Source organism: Polypterus senegalus, chromosome 4 (genome assembly GCF_016835505.1).
Source record: "Polypterus senegalus isolate Bchr_013 chromosome 4, ASM1683550v1, whole genome shotgun sequence".
NCBI classification, from domain to species: Eukaryota; Metazoa; Chordata; class Cladistia; order Polypteriformes; family Polypteridae; genus Polypterus; species Polypterus senegalus.
In genome coordinates, this window is record NC_053157.1 from 14,568,140 (window position 1) to 14,578,219 (window position 10,080).

The 10,080-nt window shown below is 44.6% G+C and overlaps 1 long non-coding RNA gene across 1 annotated transcript; it reads right to left on the minus strand.

Annotated features, from left to right (window-relative positions):
• Positions 1–850: 850 nt before the first annotated feature.
• LOC120528544 lies at positions 851–1,691 on the minus strand. The gene is made up of 2 exons (XR_005633537.1): positions 1,475–1,691; positions 851–1,070 (listed from the first exon to the last, which is right to left on the minus strand). It is a non-coding gene; the product is annotated as an uncharacterized LOC120528544 (long non-coding RNA).
• Positions 1,692–10,080: the final 8,389 nt, after the last annotated feature.

The following is a 10,080-nucleotide window of genomic DNA, read 5'->3' on the forward strand; positions in this document are numbered from 1 at the left end:
AAACTAAACAGCCAGCCTTAATTGCAACTATAGCAGCAGACCCATGAAAGACCTGCCAACTTCAACAAACTTGAAGCAATCGAGACTTCGGTCGGGCAACGTTTTATGAGCTGACAGAATTAGGGGATGGGCAGAGGCCTGGCAACATTAGGTTACTGTGTCTGGCTGGCATCCCGAAGAAAGGGAGAGTTGAACCGGGGCTGCCAACAGAATTGTGATCCAGTGTCGATAATCAGCCAGGCTCAGGACCCTCAGTCCTCCCATGAAGCCACCTGCAGCAGCCCAGTCACTTTACTGCAGAGAGGACAATAATAATAATTATAATTCTTTGCATTTATATAGCGCTTTTTCTCACTACTCAAAGCGCCCAGCAATTGCAGGTTAAGGGCCTTGACTCAAGAGTCCAACAGACCAGAGCCCCTTTTTGTCATTTACGGGACTCGAACCTGCAGCCTTCCGATTGCCAATGCAGATCCCTAGCCTCAGAGCCACCCCCTGGATGGCGAACAGATGGGCACCCCTTGCTATTATGAGAGTTCTCATCATGATTGGGCCCTTTGAGTTTTACACACGTGTCACTTGGTCCGCCCGCGTCCACCGTACAGCTGATGTAGCCCCCAATTATAACGTAACCTCACACTGAAGGGTTATACGAATGCGAAGCCTGGATATTCGCCTTATGGTTTGTTTTTTTTTTTTTTTTGCATCTCGAGGCGAACATTGCGAACAATGTACAAAAAGGTAGGAATTTAAACAGAGACGGGAAATTGAAAAAAGATGTATGTTGCTAAAAAAAAAACAAAACATGTTTAAGACATTAAAATCGCAGCTTACTTACTTTTTCTTCCTATTTTTTTTTTTTTTTTCCCAGGAACTCGTGAAACAGAACAAGAGGTTGCAGTTTCTAGAATCCGCTTGTCTGTACGGGCGCACGACACTGCAGCCAATGTGCCGGACCCGACTCGACAACACACACCGATGTGTCCGGCTTTTGAGAAATGCCAAGGGAGACGTCTGTCCGATCTGCCAGTGCAAGCATACATTTCATATGGCAATGATTCCAAGGTTTGCTAAAACAGAAAACAAAAAAAAGGAAAATGAGATTCAATACATCATGCGTAATTAATATAGGCTTTTGAACATTTGATGCTGGTAGATACGTTGAGTAAAAATTGAGACCACATGGAGATTAAGATGTAAAATTGAACAGGAATGCCACAATTGTTTCCCAACATCTGCGGCTACAACCTAATTGTCTCGTATTCCCCTCTGTAAAGGACAACTAATAGGCCCATCAAAGATGCAAGACCCCTGAATCTCATTAGTGCCTCGGCAGTCGAGGAAATTTCATTTGGGTCATCGATCAGAAAGGATTCAAAGCCGCGGTTCGCTTGGCGTCAATTAAAACGAAGGGGACGAGGCGGGCATAAAACGGGTTCTCCCTAGTTGCCCCCCCCCCCAATTACACACACACCACGTAGCGACTGTCCAGCCCACGGGACTTGCTTGCTTCCCCTTGCAGCGAAATGGCATTCCTCCCGGCTCCGTGTCTGATCAAGTGAGGCTCCCTCGTAACAACACTTCCCAAAGAGGTTCCAGATGTGCGCCGATGTTGACACATGCACTGCAACAACACTTCCTCTCTCGCTCTTATTAAAGCCATCAAAGCCATCCATGGGCTCCTTTTACTGTTTGTTTGTGATGTCCCCTAACTGTTTTACAGTTGCATCAAAACTCACCAGTGAAAGAGCCTGGAAATGAAAACACAAAGCTGCTTTTTTGCAGTCGTCTCCTGTCACGGCTCCTTGTAACGCAAAAACGCATTTTGGCTGATCGAAAGGGCAGCTTGCAGTCAGGGTCCGTTAAGTTGTTGGACAGTCGCACCGTTTTCATCATTTAGGCACCAACATTGATCTGAAATGAAGCAATCAAGATGTGATGCAAGTGTAGACCTTCAGTTTTCCAATTTAGAAATATCATTTGGGAATGACCATCCATCCATTATCCTAACACAGCGCGCAAGGCAGGAAACAAACCCTGGGCAGGGCGCTAGCCCATCACAGGGCACACACACACACACAAAAGGGACAATTTAGGATCGCCAATGCACCTAACCTGCATGTCTTTGGACTGTGGGAGGAAACCCACGCAGACACGGGGAGAACATGCAGACTCCACACAGGGAGGACCCGAGACGTGAACCCGGTCTCCTTACTGCGAGGCAGCAGCGCTACCCACTGCGCCACCATGCCACCTAGGAATGGTAACACCCCATTTTCAGGGGCTCAAACGTATTTGGAAAGTCTAACATAATCATAAATATATTTATCACTTTCAATATTTGGCTGCAGTCAATGACTACCTCAAGCCTGAACTCATGGCCATCTCCCATGCTCTGCCAGGCCTTTAGTGCCGCTGTCTTGTTTTGTTGGACTTTCTGCCATCAGTTTTTGTCTTCAGTAAGTGAAGTGCATGTCCAGTTGGGTTGAGGTCAGCTGGTTGACTTGGCCATTGAAAAATCGTCCACTTCTTAGTGTTGGTTTGCTGTTCCCAGTATGTTCTGGATCATTGTCCATCTGTACTGTGAAGTGTCATACCATTTGTCCGAGTCTGAGCAGACACTTTAGAGTTCATCCTGCTACTTCTGCCAGCAGTTACATCATCAAGAAACACCAGTGAGCGACTTCCGTGTATGATCAGGCCATGTTTCACAGATGATGTGGTATTCAGCAGATCATGAGCTCTTCCTTTTCTTCTCCATTCTCTTCTCTATCCATCACAGGAAAATTAATGGAAGGAATTATTAAGGATAAGATTGAGCAACACATGACAAGGACAGGAGTTATTCTGAACAGTCAGCATGGAGTCAGAAGAGGGAGGGACAGTTAAGAGTTAAGACACCAGCAGGGGTCAGTACTGAGGCTGTTGCTATTTTTAATAAATATAAATGATTTAGATAGGAATAGAAGTAACAAGCTGGTTAAGTTTTCAGATGATACCAAGATAGGTGGATTAGCAGATAATTTGGAATCCGTTATATCATTACAGAAGGACTTGGATAGCATACAGGCTTGGGCAGATTTGTGGCAGATGAAATTTAATGTCAGTAAATGTAAAGTATTATACATAGGAAGTAAAAATGTGAGGTTTGAATACACAATGGGCGGTCGGAAAATCAAGAGTACATCTTATGAGAAGGATTTAGGAGTCGTAGTGAACTCCAGTCAACTACCAGACAGTGTTCAGAAGCCATTAAGAAAGCTAACAGACTGTCAGGTTATATAGCGCCCTGAGGTGTAGAGTAGAAGTCACAGGAGGTTCTCCTCGTGCTTTATAACGCACTGGTGAGGCCTCATCTGGAGTACTGGGTGCAGTTTTGGTCTCTAGACTACAAAAAAAAACATAACAGCACAAGAAAAGGTCCAGAGAAGAGCGACTCGGCTGTTTCAGAGATGTTATGTTATTTATCTGGACTTTCAGAACTCATTTGATAAGGTGCCACATGAGAGGTTGGGCATCAAACTAAAAGAAGTGGGAGTTCAGGGTGATGTTTTTAGATGGGTGCAGGATTGGCTCAGACACAAGAAGAAGAGGGTGATGGTGTGAGGAACCAAATCAGAACTGGCCGATGTTAAGTGGTGACCAGCAGGGGTCAGTTTGGGGGTCGCTGTTATTTTTAATAAATATACAGTAAATGATTTAGATAGGAATACAAGTAACAAGCTGGTTACGTTTTCAGATGATACCAAGATAGGTGGATTAGCAGATAATTTGAAATCCGTTATATCATCACAGAAGGACTTGGATGGCAGACAGATTTGTGGCAGATGAAATTTAATGGCAGTAAATGTAAAGAATTACACATAGGAAGTAAAAATGTCTGCGGTGGGCTGGCGCCCTGCCCGGGGTTTGTTTCCTGCCTTGTGCCCTGTGTTGGCTGGGATTGGCTCCAGCAGACCCCCATGACTTTGTAGTTAGGATATAGCAGGTTGGATAATGGATAGATGGATGGAAGTAAAAATGTGAGGTTTGAATACGCAACGGGCGGCTGGTAAATAAATCCTTATAAGAAGGATTTAGGGGTCGTGGTGGACTCTAAGCTATCGACTTCCAGACAGTATTCAGAAGCCATTAAGAAGGCTAACAGAATGTCAGGTTATATAGCGCCTTGATGTGTGGAGTACAAGTCACAGGAGGTTCTGCTCAAGCTTTATAACACACTGGTGAGGCCTCATCTGGAGTACTGGGTGCAGTTTTGGGTCTTCAGGATACAAAAAGGACATAACAGCACTAGAAAAGGTCCAGAGAAGAGCAACTCAGCTGATTCAGGGCTACAGGGGATGAGTTATGAGGAAAGATTAAAAGAGCTGAGCCTTAAGGAGATTAAGAGGTGACCTGACTGAAGTGTGCAAAATGATGAAGGGAATTAGTCCAGTGGGCCGAGATGGTGATTTTAAAATGAGTTCATCAAGAACACGGGGACACAGTTGGAAACTTGTTAAGGGTAAATTTCGCACAAACATTAGGAAGTTTTTCTTTACACAAAGAACGACAGACACTTGGAATAAGCTACCAAGTAGTGTGGTAGACAGGAGGACTTTAGGGACTTTCAAAACTCGTCTTGATGTTTTTCTGGAAGAAATAAGTGGATAGGACTGGCGAGCTTTGTGGGGCTGAATGGCCTGTTCTCATCTAGAATGTTCTAATGTTCATCATTCTTTGTATACAAGTAACAGCGTATGGCACGATAAGGTGCAGTGAATACACTTGACTTGTAGTTTTCCTCCTCTTCCTCTGTACATTTACCATTCGTTTGCTCAGAGGTTGATGCGCTTGCTCCTTCCTGAGCAGCTTTTCCTTTCACCACCCTAGTGCCCCGCTTCTTCTCTTCTTCCGTCGGCGTCTTTTCACGTTAAAACTGATTAAGTCAGTGTTTGTGTTGCATTTTACTTAATTTTTCACTTAAACTGGCACTTAAGTCTTCAATCTGCCTCAAGAATGATTTAAGATATGAAGATGGAGAGGAAGTGATGGTGAAGGTGGTAGGGATGAGAATAACGCCCATACACATGCGCCACACGGCCGCCCTGCTGCCGAGAGTTGATTCTACAATAAAATAAAAAGAGGAATAACCTTGGAGGTCAATCATCACCCGAAAGTGGCTAGTAGACGTCACGTAGTGTATGTGTACCAAATTTCAGATCAATAGTTCAAACACTTTGCGAGCTACAGGTGATTTAAAATCCTGGACAGACAAACGAACAGCCACGGTAGCGTATTATATAAGAAGATAATGATCTTAACTTCATTTGTCCAAAAAAAAATGGCTGTCAGTCCTAAACGACTCATATGATATTTTTGGTAAAGCCCTTGCAAGTTTACACTTCAGTCACATACTGATTGCTTCATTTCAAATCCATTGTGCTGGCGTACAGAAAGAGCCAGAATTAGGAACATTGGGTCCCTGAACAGATACTTATGGACCCAACTGTATGCCATCCTCACAATTCTGAACTGGCACTGTTATGATTCTTGGCAGATTCCCAAACGCAAAGCCCCAAAATGCCTGGCTAGTAACAAAGGGCGAGCACACTCATGGTGGTGATGTGGTTTGCTGTGGATTAGTTAGTGGCATGGGAAAGGTGATATATACAGTAAATTAAATGTATCATTATTATTATTACTAGGGGGTTCCACCCTGCTTGCTTTGCTCGCTAACCAGGCCTGCGCTATGTGCCAGCCACTTCGCATCTTTTTGAAGAGAGAGGCTGAGCGTACCCCAAGGAGATGCGCTCCGAAACCCCCTCGTAAACGGTGATACAATGGGAAACAAATGCAGTTTTTTTTACCTCCTCTTTCCTCAATCAGCTGCTGCTCCTGCTGCCGTGCCGTGTGATCTGCATCTCGAGCGGCACTTTGAACATTTAAAGGCCTGTACAGCAGCTGTCCTACTCTTTGTCTTTTATTTCTGGCCCCGAGCGTAGCTAAATCTCTTGGCAGAAAGTCTTGTCTTGCTGGACGTGAGTTCTTCATATTTTTTAGTTTATAATTTAAAAAGGGAACAAGAATCTGAAAATCTAACAACATCACATTAAAGTTTGATAAAATCGGAAAAGAATGAAACTAAACATATACAGTGAACCCTCGTTTATCGCGGTTAATCCGTTACAGACTCTACCGTGATAAATGAATTTCCACGAAGTAGGATTCTTTATTTATAAATCGAATATTTTCGCAGTTAGAGTATAGAAAACCTGTTTACGACCTTCTAAATACATTTTTTACATTATTACAGCCCTCTAGACATGAAATAACACCCTTTAGTCACCATTACACTCGTATTACCCAATATATTAGACAAAATAAGAGAAAATAAGACATATTAGACGTTACAAATATCATATTACTAGGCGCACTCGCCTTTTAAGGCGACCGACTTTTACCCTCAATTATTGTGCGCTCCACGTGTACATCAGGCATGTAAGTGTAGGGAATGAGAACATAAAAGTGCCCATCCATAACATCTCCTGCTTTTTTTTTTATCCCCTCAAGTGCCTGTCCAAAGTCGTACAATGTCAGCCCGAATCTGTACCGCTAAAGACGGAGTTTCATGCACTAAATAAACTATAGATGAGAATAAGCAAGCACCATCTCCCCTGATATTTACTACGCGGTGAGGCATTTGTACTCCATCAACATTAATTATTTCCAGAGACATAATTTTGTCTATTTTTCCAGCGCATCGCGCACAAAAGCAAGGGAACGATGACAGCACCAGAACTCTGCTCACATCGCGTCGCTTCGTACCTCAAGCCGCAAGTAGTAAGTCTGTAATAAGCGGAGTACCGCTACGCTTTGCACTCACGGGATGGAAGGACAATCCCGAACGCTTTTCTATAGTAGATTATTGTACTGTACATTTAATTGCACACAACCACTAACCTATGAAGGTACGACCTCAGTAGGAGAGTCTTCAAGGTGGTGCAGTATCTTCAGCAGGTGCGTTGTTGTCTTCAGTGAAGAAGTACTTGGAGTAGGCAGTGGGTGTCTGGGTGCGAAGCTGAAGAACATCTTGATAGGCAGTTGCTGGCGCTGTCTTTTCATATGCGTGAAGAGGCTTTTGTAGGGTATTGCCATCTTTAATCATATCCAAGAGTTTCACCTTCTCCTGGATAGTAAACATCTTCCTCCGGCGCTTAGTTTTATTGTCAGAAGGCTTAGAAAAAGCAGCACGTTTAGGAGCCATCGTATGGCTTAGATAAAAGTTCTCAGAAAGCGCATGCGTAGTGACGTAAGCGTGTATGAGAAAAGAAAAAATCGCGATGGAGTGAAGCCGCGAAAGTCGAAGCGTGATATAGCGAGGGATCACTGTATATGTAGGTTTTAAAATAAGCCCACTTTAAAGTGTGACAAAAAACGTGACATAAAAACGTCACCGTTGCACTTTTAGGCTTAAGATTTTATATATATAGAGTAGCTCCGGTTTCCTCCCACAATCCAAAGACATGCAGGTTAGGTGGATTGGCGATTCTGAATTGGCCCTGGTGTGTGCTTGGTGTGTGGGTGTGTTTGTGTGTGTCCTGCGGTGGGTTGGCACCCTGCCCAGGATTGGTTCCTGCCTTGTGCCCTGTGTTGGCTGGGGTTGGCTCCAGCAGACCCCCGTGACCCTATATTCGGATTCAGCGGGTTAGAAAATGGATGGATGGATGGATATATAGAGTAGATTATTATTATTATTATTATTATTATTATTATTATTAATTTGAATTGTTGTTGTTAGCCAGGAACGGGGAAAAGAGGAAGACCAAAGAAGAGGTTTATGGATGCGGTGAGGGGGGCCATGTAGGCAGTCAGTGTGACAGTAAATGATGGGGACAGATGGAGACGGGTGATTTGCTGTGGTGACCCCTAAATTGGAGCAGCTGTAAGAAGATGAAGAAGGAGGAGCTCTGCTTTCCCAGGTTTCCAGGGTCACGCCGGCGATGGAGGCTACTATGTGTGTATTCGACGTGATGGGATAAAAGGAAGGCTCGACTTCATTTGTTCATCCAATCTGCTGATAACAAGTCCCTGGAGACGCCAAGTGTAAAATCTCTGGTGTTGCCCCCTTGTTTTGTCTCCTCGACTTTGACTGTTGTCACCTCGGGTTTTGAATCTAGTCCCTTTTTTTGTTTTGTTTTGTTTCTCTTTTCCGATCCCCCAGTTTTCCTCGAAGGTTTATCTGCCAGTTCACGTTGAGAGCATTCAGGGTCTTTTTAAAACAGAAGACTGATTTTTCCAAAAATGTGAGCACGAAAGGCAAAAGAACTAGCTAAGCAGTAAGGCAATTCAATAGCGAACAACATCCTGTGGCGGACGGCCCAGTGTCCATGACCGGCCGGGATGCCCCTTCGTTTTATGCTCAGGTGGAGCAGCCATGGACTGTGCAGTACCGCCCCCTGGATGCTAGATGGCCGCCTTAAACCCTCAACTGGGAGGTCTGAGCGATGAGCAGAGACTGAGACACCAATATGCCATAATAACGCTACAACTCTACCATAACTCTTTATATAAATATACCTGGGCAACACTGGGCACTGCCACTAGTCTTTCCATAGAACATACACATATGCATTATATACAGGGTATGAGTTATTAAGGAAAGATTTAAGAAGTTGAACCTTCTCAGTTGGGGGTGGCACAGTGGGTAGCGCTGCTGCCTCGCAGTAAGGAGACCTGGGTTCGCTTCCCGGGTCCTCCCAGTGTGGAGTTGGCATGTTCTCCCCGTGTCTGCGTGGGTTTTCTTCACAGTCCAAAGACATGCAGGTTAGGTGCATTGGCGATCCTAAATTGTGCTTGGAGTGTGTATGTGTGTGCCCTGCCTTGTGCCCTGTGCTGGCTGGGATTGGCTCCAGCAGACCCCCGTGACCCTGTACAGTAATCCCTCGCTACTTCGCGGGTTTTTAAATATAGTTGTAGTATTTCCTAGTCTAAGAACAACAAAACAAGTCCGGTGACTAAGCGCGTCGTAACACGGGCTGTGATTGGTACATGGGAGTGAGACGACAAATCACAGCTTCCCGCTTTCTAATCGGGCCCGTGATTGGTGCTTTGAATGATGCCCAGCTCACACAGCACCTCCTCTTGTCTCTCTGCCATGGCCATTTCGCTTCAAGCTTTCTCGCCGAGCGGTTTACTTTACACTGTACTGCTTGTGATTTTGGTGTGCTTTCTTTGTGTTGAACTTCGCTTCAATTTTCACCCCCTGCAATGGCTCCCAAATGTGCTGGTTCTTCCAAGGCTGGTGCTGAGCCTAAACGGCAACAAAGAATGATGACGATCACTGAGAAGGTGAAACTTCTGGATATGTTGAAGGAAGGGAGAACGTTCGCGGCTGTGGCTGCAGACTGGCTAAGGATCTACAAGAGCGGTCACAGGAATGGGACGACGATATGGTTCGATCGGCCCAATTTTGCAACAAGGTCGACGACGTCATGACCGCCTACAAGCTGCTCTTCGACCGCAAAAAGAAGCAGCGGCAGCAACTGCCGATCACAATGTTTTTGTAGCCTCGCAACAAAGAGCCAGTTCCTACTACTACTACGGATACACCTTTGGAAACCGTGGAAGAGGTGCCCCAGGAAATGAAGAGACGTAAAATACAGTCATCGGCTGGACAGTACAAGTCATCATCACCTTCATCGTCATCATTTTTACTGCACAGCATATTCATCACCATCATCACGTCATATATAGGTATGTGTACTTCGCTATGCAGTAACTGTAAACTTATCTACCGATTTCATATTTCTTAACAGTTGTCCCTGTTATTAACAGAGTAAAGGTTGGGTTGTAAACAGTACAGGGAGGGTTTAAAAACGTCCAAATACACGTTAAATTATTAAATAAATATGGTGTCTCTACTTCGCGGAAATTCAGTTATTGCGGCAGGCCTTGGAAATGATCTCCCACGATAAACGAGGGATTACTGTAGTTAGGATTAGATAATGACTGTCTGACTGACTGACTGACCTTCTCAGAGACCTGAGTGAAGCGTTTAAAACAAATGAGTGCAGCTGACACCCAGTTGGTACTTTAAAA